The following is a 12,380-nucleotide window of genomic DNA, read 5'->3' on the forward strand; positions in this document are numbered from 1 at the left end:
GGAGGGAGAGGGAACTGGGATTGATATGTAAAATAAAAATAAAAAATAAATTAATAAAAATTATAGTTTTAAATAAAAAGCACTGAGGTCAATAAGTTTAGAAGTGTATTTACTTCTTTACCCTGATTAGAAGAATCTATGAAAACCTTGCATCTACCCACATTCTTTGTTATTTACTCTTAGGATCAGGAAAAGGCAAGTATGTTTCATCTTATCAGTTGATTTTGTATTGTACTTAAGATTCTTGGTATAAAAACTGGGCAATAAAATCAGCAAGAGATGTTTAGATTGGAAATGAAGAACTGTAAACATGTCTAGTCATGGAAAAATGGAACAGGATGGTTAAAATTGTATTGGGAAAGTGAGGGGAGTGTACAGCATGGAATCTTGGGAGGTATAAGCAATATGACAGACCTTTTGAAATAGTTACATGGAAGCCTATTATTATGGAAGCTTTAATATATATTAAATGGATGTACGCCATATTGTGGCAACAATTTCTATCCAAGACACCACAAATAAAAAGCCCCATGCCAAGAACTGGTTACTTCATTTTGAGTCAAGAGACAGTGAGGTTCCATAGAGTCCCAAATATCACACGTTATTGCCAATGCTCTTGGTTACTCTCTATCACTTGATGGAAGGACCCTGTTGTTGAAGACCATACACATTTGAGTCACAGAACATGGAAAAGCAAAGTTGGTTTCAGCCTGGAAGCTTCAACTGTGTTGAGTAGCTTTCAAAGTGCTGGTGCCAGTAGGTTCTGTATATACTATCTGAGGAGAAAATTAATCATCATTATCATCTAGCTGTGGGTCTTGAGACCTCCAAAAATGAATTTTCTGGCAAGACATGCCCACTGACGCAATAGAGTCAAATGCTGTTGTAGTAACCAACCACTTTCTGGCTGTACTATTAAGTAAGATTAAACCCATTCCTGGCATTATTATCAGGCTAACAGCCTGTGGGTTGACAGGTCATAAGCTCAATATGAGAAAATACTTTTATTGTTATATTAAAGGGACACAAAACTAAAAAAGCAAAAACAATTTGTCATACTCACAGATTAACTGTCAGCTGTCAACTTTCATCTGAAGCTTTTGTTTGTAATAACGGTAATTAACACAAAAACCCCACAACTGGAGAAAATAAGAGTGCTGAGTACTCAGCCTTAACTTGAACATATACAACAAACTCAGTCTTTCTAGAGGTATGGAGATTATTGCAGAAAAGTGGGTACAAAGAATGTAATAGACAGTGATGATAGATGCTACAATGGACCAGTGTCTTCTGGACATAGCAGAGCAGCTGTACATGTGAACTCATAGTGTTTTTTTTTTTTTTTGTTTATTTGTATTTTTGATGTATTTGATATATTTTTTTAAACTTTTTAATTAATTTATTTATTTACATATGAATCCCAGTTCCCTTTCCTTTCCTTCCTTCTTCCCTCCCTCCCTGTTTCCCTCTCTCCCCCTCATATGCCCCCCTGACTACCCTCCCCCCACAACACCCCCCCCCCACAAACTCCATATGTAGGGTGATGCCATCCAGGAGTGGTCATCTAAATCTGTCAAGTCATTTGAAGTAGGGACTAGGACTTCTGTCCTGTCTCTATGTTAAGGGAGTATCGCTCCATGGGGTATGTGCCTGAAAGGTCCTTTTGTGCACTAGGAATACACCCTGGTTCCACCTCACAGTAGTTTTCACACCATGCACAAAATCTGAAATCACATGTGTAAGAGATAAGTGAAAAAATTCAGAAGAAGGCACATATCTCAATTATTTATTAGAGAGAACAACAAAAACACAAACAAGACAAGGAATTTGTGTTTGACTGTACTACATATAATAAAAAGCTAGAGGCAGATATTGGGGTTTAAGTTCAAGATCAGAGAAGCAAAGCTGCTAAACCACCAGTCAGTTCTTATATCTATCAAGACTGGGAAGATCCTGTCCTCAATGCGGCTGGAGACTGATTGGCTAAGACTGAAATACAACTCTGAGACCCTGCTCCTATCTTCTATACCTCTCTAGTGCTGGGATTAAAGTGTGTGCCACCACCTCCCAGCTTCTTTGGCTAACTGTTATGGTTGCTGGGATTAAAGGTGTGTACCACGACTGCCTGGCCTCTATGGGTAAAGCTAACTCTGCATTCTGCACTTATGTTGTACTGGAAGGGCACTGTCGTGTCTTCCTATTTAGCTTATAGTAGTCCTCCAGGTTCCTATCCTACCAGCAATGCCTGATTGTAGTATCAGGTGAGATTCTATGGTAAAGGCCTGCTAATCTTTCATCTTATGTGTTTTATTCTTATGAGATGGTACACACATTTTTCAGTAATTTCTTGTAATTCTAATTTATTTCATTTTATCTACTTGGGTGAAGAGTCTCCCCCTAGAATTGACTACAGAAGATAATCTGCATATTTTATCTGTCATCTCTCTTTGGTCATTCTAACTACCATGGGTTCAAGAAATTTCTATGCAGACTTTCCCCATAAGTAATATCAATAAAGCCTTTTACAATACACTTCTGCATTGTAAAGAGGAAAGCACTTCTGTAATTTTTAGCAATTATAAATAGTGCCTTGCTTTTTGTCCCAAGTTGACTATGCAAGCCATGTTAGTTTCTGCTTTTTGAGCTCTGGGATTATAAGCATATTTCATACCCCTCTGGCCTTGTCCTTAAAATCTTCTATTCTGTGAGTTGTGTTTACCTAGTTTTCATATTTTTACTGGTGTGAAAAGACTTTTATTGTAGGTTTTAAGAACTTTGTGGACTCTGAGTTCCTGCCAGCAATATCCTTGATGCCCAAAGCAGGGCCTCTGCTAAAGAAAGGGGCTTCAGCTGGAGAGTCCCAGTTTCCAGTGATGTCAGACTATCCTGCAAAAACTTCCCAAGTTTTAGCTCAGCCTTTGTCCTTTTCCTCCAGCCATTGGCTAGAGGTGAGTCTGGGCCCAATCGGGGCGGCCTCTCCCCTACAACCTCTCCACCCCCCCCCCAAACTCCCTGGGTTGGCCCCTGATTCTGCTGTTCCTGTGTCCTGTCCCCATCGAGAGCACCATTGGAGCTCTGATACACCCCCACCCATCCCCACCGCGAGACTGCCCCTCCTACCCTGTGTCCTACACTGCCCACTGTCCTGCCACTCTGGTTGAGCACTGGGACAGAGGGTGGAGCCAACAGTCCACCCTACTTTGGGGAGTTCTTGGAGCAACTCTGAACAAAGGAGACCTGACTATCCATGCCGGACCACGTGTAATTTCCACCTGCTTGGTCTCTGATTCCACCTCCAGTCCTCTGCTGGAGTCCCGGGCCCCTCCCAGAGATCAGCCAATCTCTGCGGGTCCACTCTGAGTTCCCCCCTGGTAAGACCCTTGGCCCCCAAAGCAGGACCTCTGCTAAAGAAAGAGACCTCAGCTGGAGAGTGCCAATTTCCAGTGAGATCAGATTATCATGCAGAAACTTCCCAAGTTTCAGCTCAGCCTTTGTCCTCTACCACCAGCCATTGGCTAGAGCCATTGGCTAGTGGCATCTTGTACTGATCCTCAGCCCTGACCCCATCCCTTGGTCCCTTTCGGCAGAGAGACCTCCTATTGAGCTTGGACCACCCAGAGCTACAGATATTGAATCTCTGATCCACATAAGCCCACCGGGGAAGTACCATAGAGAGAGGAGGAGATCCCACCAACACCTACTGGAAGAAGCTAAGGGAAGACAGCAATACAAGAAAACACCTAACAACAGAAAGACAAGCATGACACCACCAGAATCTAGGGAATCTACACCAACTAGAATGGAACACAACAACAAAGCAGAGGAAGCAGAAGGGAACGACTTAAAAATTACCATTATAAAAATGATAGAGGCCCTCAAAGAAGATGTGAGAAAATCCCTTAATGAAATGGAGGAAAAAACAAATAAAAAGTAGAAGAAATGAACAAATTCTTTAAGGAAAGTAAGAAAGTACAGAAAGCCAAGAAAAAAACAATTAAGCAGGTGAAGGAAACGGTTCAAGACTTGAAAACTGAAATTGAGAAAATAAAGGCAACACAAATGGAAGGAAAGCTGGAAATTGAAAAGTTGGGCAATAAATCGGCAACTATGGACACAAGCATAACCAATAGAATTCAAGAGATGGAAGAGAGAATCTCAGGCGCAGAAGAAAAACTAGAAGAAATAGATTCATCGACCAAAGAAAATCATAGATCCAACAAATCCTTAACACAAAACATCCAGGAAATGTGGGACACCATGAAAAGGCCAAACGTAAGAATAACAGGCATAGAGGAAGGTGAGGAAGCCCAGCTCAAATGTGCCAAAAACATATTCAACAAAATCATCGAGGAAAACTTTCCAAATCTGAAGAAGGACATGCCCATGAAAGTACAAGAAGCAAACTCCAAATAGGCTGGGCCAAAGAAAAAAGACCCCTCGACATATAATAATCAAAACACCTAGCATACAGAATAAAGAAAGAATATTAAGAGCAGGGAAGGAAAAAGGACAGGTAACATATAAAGGCAGACCTGTCAAAATTACACCTGACTTCTCCATGGAAACCCTCAAGGCCAGAAGGTCCTGGATAGATGTTCTAAAAGTATTAAGAGAACACGGATGCCAACCTAGGCTACTATATCCAGCAAAACTCTCAATCAATATAGATGGAGAGAACAAGATATTTAATGCAAAACCAGATTTTCCCAATATGTATCTACAAATCCAGCCCTACAGAATGTATTGGAAGGAAAACACCAACCCAAGGAAGGTAACTACGCCCACAAAAATGTAGGCAACAGATAATCCAACTACACCAGAAACCAAGGGTGAAGCCTAACAAATATATTCACAATACCACTGCCAACAACAAACCTAAATCAAACAAGCATCAACAATCAATGGACCTTACTCACCCTCAGCATTAATGGTCTTAATTCACCTATAAAAAGACACAGGCTAACAGAATGGATATGAAGACAGAATCCATCCTTTAGCTGCATACAAGAAACACATCTAATCTTCAAAGATAAACATTACCTCAGGGTAAAGGTTTGGGAAAAGATTTTCCATTCAAATGGAACCAAGAAGCAATCAGGTTTGGCTATCCTAATATCTAACAAGTTAGACTTCAAACCAAAATTAGTCAAAAGAGATGAAGACAGTCATTTCGTATTCATCGCAGGAGAAATCCATCAACACAAAGTCTCAGTTCTGAACATCTATGCCCCTAATACAAAGGCACCCACATTTGTAAAAGAAACGCTACTAAAACTCAAAGTTCATATAAAACCTCACACACTTATAGTGGGAGACTTCAATACACCACTGTCAACATTAGACAGGACCACAAATCAGAAACTCAAAAAAAGAAACAAAAGAACTAACAGAAGTTATGTCTCAACTGGGGTTAACAGACATCTATGGAACATTCCATCCGAAGACAAACGAATATAACTTCTTCTCTGCTCTACATGGAACCTTTTCTAAAATCGACCACATACTAGGTGGCATAACAAACCTCAACAGATACAAGAGAATAGGAATAGTCCCCTGTATCTTATCGGACCAACATGCTTTAAAATTGGAACTCAATAACAACACAAATAGCAGAAAACCAGCAAACTCATGGAAACGGAACAATGTGCAATTGCACCACACCTGGGTCAAAGAAGAAATAAAGAAATAAATTAAGGACTTTCTAATATTCAACGAGAAGGAGGACACAACATATCTGAATTTATGGAACACCTTGAAAGCGGTGCTGTGAGGGAAGTTCATTGTACTAAGTGCCCATGTGAAGAAAACAGAGGATAGTCACATAAGAGAATTAACAGCTCAACTGAAAGCCTCAGAACAGAGAGAAGCGAACTCACCCCATAGGAGTAGTCGCCAAGAAATAATCAACTTTAGGGCTGAAATCAACAAAATCGAAACCAGGAAAACAATACAAAAAAATCAATGCAACGAAGAGTTGGTTTTTTGAGAAAATCAACAAGATAGACAAACCTTTATCCAAATTAATGAAAAAGCAGAGATAGAACATGCAACATAACAAAATCAGAAACGAAAAGGGGGACATAACAACAGACACAGAGGAAATCCAGACAATTTTCAGGTCATACTTTGAAAATCTGTATTCCACAAAAATTGAAAATTCAAAGGAAATGGACAAATTTCTGGATAACTATCACTTACCAAAATTAAATCAAGAACAGACAAACAACTTAAATAGACCTATAACCTACAATGAAATAGAAACAGTCATCAAAAGCCTTCCAACAAAAAAAATTCCAGGGCCAGATGGATTCAGTGCAGAATTCTACCAGACATTCAAGGAAGAACTAATACCACTACTCCTCAAACTGTTCCACAAGATAGAAACAGAAGGGTCATTGCAAAACTCTTTTTATGTGGCCACAATAACCTTGGTAAATAAGCCTCACAAAGACACAACTAAGAAAGAAAACTACAGACCAATATCTCTGATGAACACTGATGCAAAAATACTCAATAAAATACTGGCAAACTGAATTCAAGAATACATCAGAGATATCATCCACTATGACAAAGTAGGCTTCATACCTGGAATGCCGGGATGGTTTAACATACGAAAATCTATCAACGTGATCCACTACATAAACAAACAAAAAAAGAAAAACCATATGATTATCTCCATAGATGCTGAAAAAGCCTTTGACAAAATTCAACACACTTTCATTATAAATGTCTTGGAGAGGTCAGGGATAACAGGAACATACCTAAACATAATAAGAGCAATACAGAGCATAAGAACTGCCAACATAAAACTGAATGGAGAGAAACTTAAGCCAATTCCCCTAAAATCAGGAAGAAGACAAGGCTGCCCTCTCTCTCCATATATTTTCAATATTGTACTGGAAGTTCTAGCTAATGCTATAAGACAACAAAAGGAGATCAAGGGGATCCAAATTTGAAAGGAAGAAGTCAAACTGTCTCTATTTGCAGATGATATGATAGTTTACATAAGCGATCCAATAAACTCTACCAGGGAACTCCTAGAGCTGATGCAAACTAGCAGGATACAAGATAAACAAAACAACAACAACAACAACAACAAAAAAATAAGTAGCCTTACTTTTTTCAGATGACAAAGAGACAGAGAAAGAAATCAGAGAAATATCACCCTTTACAATAGCCACAAGCAACACAAAGTATCTTGGTGTAATGCTTACCAAGCTAGTAAAAGCCTTATATAATAAGAACTTTGTGGCTCTAAAGAAAAAAATTAAAGAAGATACCAGAAAATGGAAAGATCTACCAAGCTGTTGGGTAGGTAGGATAAGCATAGTAAAAATGGCAATCTTGCCAAAAGCAATCTGCAGATTCAATTCAATCCCCATTAAAATCCACCACAACTTCTTCACTGACCTTGAAAGGATAATAATCAATTTATATGGAAAAACAAAAGACCCAGGATAGCCAAAACAACCCTATAGAATAAATGAACTTCAGGAGGCATCACCTGTCCTGACTTTAAGCTCTAATATAGAGCTATAGTTCTGAAGACAGCCTGGCATTGGCATAAAAATAGACAGGTAGACCAATGGAATCAAATTGAAAATACTGATATTAACCCACACATTTATGAACACTTGATTTTTGACAAAAAAGCTAAAATCATACAATGGGGCAAGGACAGCATCTTCAACAAATGGTGCTGGCACAATTTGATGAGGGTGTGTAGAAGACTGCAGATAGACCCATGTCTGTTGCCATGTACAAAACTCAAGTCCAAGTGGATCAAAGACCTCAACATCAATCCAGCCACATTGAACCTCTTAGAAGAGAAAATAGGAGGTACCCTTGAACAAATTGGTATAGGAGACCACTTCTTGAATGTAACTCCAGGGGCACAGACACTGAGAGAAACAATTAATATATGGGACCTCTTCAAACTTAGAAGCTTCTGTAAGGCAAAGGACACAGTAGACAAGACCAAACGGCAGTCCACAGACTGGGAAAAGATTTTCACCAATCCTATATCCAACAAAGGGTTTATGTCCAAAATATACAAAGAACTCATGAAACTATTCAACATAACACCAAATAACCCTATTAAAAATTGGGGTACAGAAAGAATTCTCAATAGAGGAAATCAAAAATCTGAAAGACACTTAAGAAAGTGCTCCACATACTTAGCCAGCTATCAGAGAAATGCCAATCAAAACAACTTTGAGATACCATCTTACCCTGCCAGCTAAAATTAGAAACACCAATGATGACTTATGTTGGAGAGGATGTGGAGAAAGGGGAACACTCCTCCACTACTGGTGGGAGTGCAAACTCATACAGCCATTTTGGAGATCATTATGGCGGTTCCTCAGGAAAATGGGAATTAGTTTACCACACGTCCCAGCAATCCCCCTCTTAGGCATATACCCAAGTGATCCACATCCATGCAATAAAGACATGTGCTCAACTATGTTCATAGCAGCATTATTTGTAATAGCAAGAACCTGGAGGCAACCTAGATGCCCCTCAATTGAGAATGGTTAATGAAGATGTGGCACATCTACACAATGGAATACTACTCTGCAGAAAAAATAATGGTATCTTGAAATTTGCAGGCAAGTGGATGGCACTTGAAGAAACCATCCTGAATGAGGTAACCCAGTCACAAAAAGAGGAACATAGTATGTACTCACTCATATATTGATTTTAGACCTAGATCAAAGGATTCCCAGCCTATAATTAACACCACTAGACAGTAACTAGGATGCAAGGTGTATTCTAAGAGATTCATATAAAGTCCCTCACAGAATCAGGAAGGGACAAGTCCCCCAGAGCACAGGGGAAGTGGGGGGGCAGGAATGGAGAGAGAAGTAAGAGAAAACGAGGGAGGAAAGGACAACATGTGCGACCAGGACGATTGAGCCCAGCTAGTAATAGAAGACAGGAGAGAGAGAGAGAGAGAGAGAGAGAGAGAGAGAGAGAGAGAGAGAGAGAGAAAGAGAGAGAGAGAGAGGAGAGAGAGAGCGAGAAAGAGAACATAAAAGAGGGATCCAATATTGGTTTGAAAATAAAATTGATCACAATAAAGGTCTAGAGAACTATAAGAATGCTGCCACCTAACAATTTGAGCTTCCGTGGAAAGGCTACCATAAATGCTCTTCCTGGAGAGTGAGTTCAACAAGTAACTTATCCATGGAGCCCTCATCTAATGCCTGTTGGAAACAGGAGCAAACACCCATACATAAACACTGAGTCGAAGTAGAACCCAGATGCACATGGAGAGGACAAGACCAGGTGGCAGAAACACATAGAGACAGTTTAACTGAACTAGGAGGAGCTAAGGGGCCACCAGACTGATAGCTGGGAAGCCAGAATGGGACTGACTCAGGCCCCCCTGAATATGGGTCTCAGTCAGAAGGACTGAACAGCATAAGGGACAGTGGAGCCAGGATGTATCCCTGGTGCACAAAAGGACCTTGCTAACACATCCCCCATGGAGGGATAACTGCCTTAACCTAGAGATAGGAGAGAAGTCCTAGTCCCTACTTCACATGACCTGTCAGATCTACATGACCCCAACTGGATGGCATCATTCCCCTACATTTGGAATTGGGTTGGGGGGATGGGAGGAGAGGGTGGTTAGAGTGCATGTGAGAGGGCAGAGAGGGTAAAAAGAGGGAGGGAGGGAATGAGGAAGTGAGGGAGGGAGGGAGAGGGAACTGGGATCGACATGTAAGATAATAAATTAAATTAAAAAATGCTTTTACTGCAAAATTTAAGATCAAGGACAAGTTACTGGGGAAAAGGATTTCTATTTTTGTTTCCACAGAAAATGAAAAGTTGTGGATTCCTTCCAGACTAATGTGGTTTGTTCAAGCCAGACTTCCTGAAGCAGAGTACCAGGTGATCCTACATTCAAAATAGCTGGACAAAGCAGCCTTACAGACTATAGCCAGGGTTTGTGCATCTTATAATCTGCCACGATAGCGCCCCTTAACAGCAGGAAGTAGTTTGGAAAGATCCATGCCCAAATTCCCAAATATTGTCTATAATTTTTTTTTCATTTAAATGGACTTGGATATATATATATATATATATATATATATATACATACATACATACATACATACATATATATATATATATATATATACTTTGTGTAGTAGACATATAAGCACTCTTTGTTATCTGTACTAGTTCAATGTTAGGTAATTTCCATTTGCATACTTACGTTTATATTTAGATTTGTCATATATGATGACATATATTCAAATATTTGTTTCCTAGCTGATTTTGCATTCTTCATTTGGATAGTCTTTCCCTTACCTTAGACTTTAAACCTGAAATCTTCTATATTTTCTGTTGAGGATTTTATTATTTCTCATAAAAATTATGTTAACTATTCTTGTATACGGTGTGATAGAGGGAAGCGATTTTACTTTTCAGTTTGTATATTTTATAGTGGAATTTTAATTATTTTATCTGGTAATGTAATTTCTTTCATGTCCTTTATACTCATCCTACTTTTCTCTTGCATTCTAGGCTACTATTAATCACTTAGTATATCACATGGACTTAAGTGTTTTTATAGAATATCAAGTCAGATTATTTTAATTTGACTTATATTTTTTGGTTAATATTTGCTTGCACATTTACAGTCAGCAGTAGAATATATTTGTTGCTATGAGAAGATACATGATATTTAATAAGAGGGAAAAATGATGAGGAATATTTAAGATGAGATGCCTAGCTTGCCCCTTAACCTAAGCAAAATCTGGGTCAGATGATTTGGGTATAGGACACAAAGTGTGTGGGTGGGGTCTGAGGAGGATGCGATAGGTGACCTTTGCCTCTTTAAGTTAAAAGTATTCAGCTGGGATCTTTCCAGGCAGAACCTGTTACACTCATATGTTCCTGAGCATTTTTTTTTTTTTTGATAGCAGAAAAGGAGATATAACGTTAGTCAATTTTGTTTTTTGTCCTCACAGTGTTTATGTGAATGTGTGAATGCTGTTTGACTTTGAAGGTGACATGTCAAGGTGATCTTTACTCTATTGGACTGGGGAATTTAGTTTATGTTGTTAGGAGCCATACATGGCATTGTTTCATTCAATGTCCTTCAAATTCAACTTAGCATGGAATCTTTTTGCCCCGTGATATATGCTTGGCTTTTTATGCCACTCACCCAGCATCCATCGACTATATTAGCAAAGGGAAGTGGAAACGGGAGAGGGGAGGGAGCTAGGAAAGGAGAAAAAGGGGGGATGGAGGGAGAAAACAAGGGTGCCTTACTGGGCAACTAAGAATGTGGAAATTGTCCCTGGAATCACATAATAGTTTTTAGAGTCATTTCTAATCAAAGAGTGAAAATTATGAATAATTTTTATGAATTTATCAGAATTCATGTATTTAACTACAGATTCTATATTGATTCTGGAAAGAAGGAGGTAAAAATGCTACATGGTGTTATTAAAATTCCCATTGCCCTTCTAATAATGTCCTGATTAAGTCACCATTCGTTTTTATTTCTGTCATCCATATTATTTTTCTTTGAGACTGACAGTTGGTGTTTGAATTACTTAAAAACAAATCTCCTCCATGACTCCCTCTTGTCAAGTCTCATTCTCTGGAAAGAGGCTCAACATTATCTGAAGAGGAACATGCTTGTCATGTGTCTTACTTTCTGGAGGTAAATTCTAGTGAACTCTCTGTCATCAGCAAATGTGGGTTAGAGGTAGAAAGCTTGTAATCACTGTGATTCAGTTTACAAAACATTGCCACTTCTTTCCATATGAATAACTTTCTGAGAAAGTCAAAGCCAACTGTTTATATGTAATATTTATGCTTGCATCTTTAACAGTGAAAGCTTTGTTTACAAATGAAAATGTTATGTACATATATGTAGAATAATGAACATTAATTCTGGTTGAAATTCAAGTAGCTAAGATATGGTGAGTACAATGTGTAAATGTTGTGAGGTGTAGAACCTCAGGGTAGGGAGTATGGTAGTTTGAATGCAATTGACCCCCCCCCAAATTCCATAATCTCATAGGGAGTGGCACTATTAAGAGGTGTGTGTCACTGTGTTTGAGGGCTTTAAGATTTCACATACTCAGGATACTGTCCAGTGAGTCAGTCGATTTCTTGTTGCCTGAAAGATGTATCTGTCTCATCTCCAGCATCACCTCTGCCTGCATGCTGCTGTGTTCCACCATGATAATGGACTGAACCTCTGAACTGTAATTGAGCCACCACAATTAAATGTTTTCCTTTGTAAGAGTTGCCATGGTCATGATGTCTCTTCATAACAACAGAAACCCTAACCAAGACAAGAAATTAGGATGAGTTCACTTAGTTGTGTTTTAAGGATGCAGCTCTATGAATTT

The sequence above is a fragment of the Phodopus roborovskii genome, unplaced genomic scaffold (genome assembly GCF_943737965.1).
Source record: "Phodopus roborovskii unplaced genomic scaffold, PHOROB, whole genome shotgun sequence".
In the NCBI taxonomy this organism is placed as follows: domain Eukaryota; kingdom Metazoa; phylum Chordata; class Mammalia; order Rodentia; family Cricetidae; genus Phodopus; species Phodopus roborovskii.